Genomic DNA, 2,190 nt, shown 5'->3' with positions numbered 1-2,190 from the left:
TAATGTTTATAGACAAATACTAAAATTACATGTTTGTATGGTTTCACCATTTCCTTGCCCTTTGATTACACAGGTTTGATTTTGACAAAGAAAACAAAAGTTGCTGACAGGCATATACCTTAGTTTTTTTAAATTTGTTATCACTATTTCTGTTATTGGTTTTGCTATAAAGTTGTTTCTAAATTTTGATATCGGATTTCTCTTGGGATAGGTAAGTGAATCGAAAATTGACCAGCAGCTATCACAGATTTTGACAATGTTACAACTTGTTATCTTTATCCGAATATATTAGATGGCTATATATATAATTTGATTTGTAGTTCCTCTTGTCATTAGTTGTACATCTTCAATTTCAACTTTTCCAGAAGACCAAAAGTGCATTCATTGTTTGTCATTTCAACAGATTATTAAGAGGAAAGAGGAGAAAAGGTGAGAGAAGATGAAACTTGCATAGATTCCATAAACTCCTAAACAGTGGGCCCCAAGTTAAGATCCCTCAGGGATCTCTTGTTTAGTTACAAAGCACTTAAACATGATCACAAGTTCTACACTTGCATACCTTTTAAATACAAGAGGCCCAGAGGGCCTGTATCGCTCACCTGGATTTCATGAGATATGAAACAAGAATGATGATTAAGTATATTTGTCGCTGGTATTGCTATGTCAATATATCACAGGCATTTTATATGGGTACGTGAGGATTTGATGTCAAAAAATGCATTAATCCATGAAATAAAATTAACTTTTGGCACAACCCCATAGGGATGCTAGTGATATCCATTGCTTAGTTTCAGAAAAGAAGTTGTTTAAACCAATTGACCCCTTTTGACCCCGCCTTCTGCACCCCGGGGGGATTGGGGGCCAGTTCCTTCCTTTATAAAATTTTGAATCCCTACCCATAAGGATGCTACCAGGCACATATGAGCGATATCTCTTGCTTAGTTTCAGAGAAGAAGTTGTTCATATCAATTCAGCCAAATTGACCCCTCTTGGCCCCGCCCCTCAGGCCCCCGGGGGGTCAGCCTCACCATTTGTACAATTTTGAATGCCCACTCAATAGTGATGCTACCAGGCAAATATGAGCTATATCCATTGCTTGGTTTCAGAGAAGAAGTCGTTTATATCAATATAGCCAGATTGACCACATTTGGCCCCGCCCCTCAGGCCCCTGGGGGGTCAGCTCCATCATTTGTACAATTTTTAATCCCCACCCCATAGTGATGCTACCAGGCAAATATGAGCGATATCCATTGCTTGGTTTCACAGAAGAAGTCGTTTATATTAAGAGAGCCAAATTGACCCCTTTTGGCCCCGCCCCTCAGACCCCAGGGGGTCAGCCCCGTCATTTGTACAATTTCAAATTCCTACCCCAAGGTGATGCTACCAGTAAAATATGAGAGATATCAATTGTTTGGTTCCAGAGAAGAAGTCAATTATATGAATATAGCCCGATTGACCACATTTGCCCCGCCCCTCAGGCCCCTGGGGGGTCAGTCCCATCATTTGTACAATTTTAAATCCCAACCCCATAGTGATGCTACCAGGCAAATATGAGTGACAGGCATTGCTCGGTTTCAGAGAAGAAGTCGTTCATATCAATATAGCCAAATTGACCACATTCGGCCCCACCCCTCAGGCCCCTGGGGGGTCAGCCCCATCATTTGTACAATTTTGAATCCCCATCCAATAATGATGCTACCAGGCAAATATGAGCAATAGCCATTGCTTGGTTTCAGAGAAGAAGTCGTTTATATCAATATAGCCAGATTGACCACATTTGGCCCTACCCCTCAGGCCCCTGGGGGGTCAGCCCCATCATTTGTACAATTTTGAATCCCCACCCCATAGTGATGCTACCAGGCAAATATGAGTGATAGCCATTGCTTGGTTTCAGAGAAGAAGTCGTTTATATCAATAGCGCAAAAATGACCCCTTTTGGCCCTGCCCCAGAGGCCCCCAGGGGGTCAGCCCCATCATTTGTACAATTCTGAGTCCCCTACCCATAGGGATGCTTCTGACCAAATTTGGTCAAATTCTGATGTGTGGTTATGAAGAAGAAGTCAACTGTTGACGGACGGACGGACGGACGACAGACGGAGGGACGAACGGACGACGGACGCAACGGTATGCCATAAGCTCACCTTGGTCCTTCGGACCAGGTGAGCTAATAAATGAATACAAAAAAACAAA

Source organism: Pecten maximus, chromosome 16 (genome assembly GCF_902652985.1).
Source record: "Pecten maximus chromosome 16, xPecMax1.1, whole genome shotgun sequence".
Lineage (NCBI taxonomy): Eukaryota > Metazoa > Mollusca > Bivalvia > Pectinida > Pectinidae > Pecten > Pecten maximus.
This window is presented reverse-complemented; position numbering follows the sequence as displayed.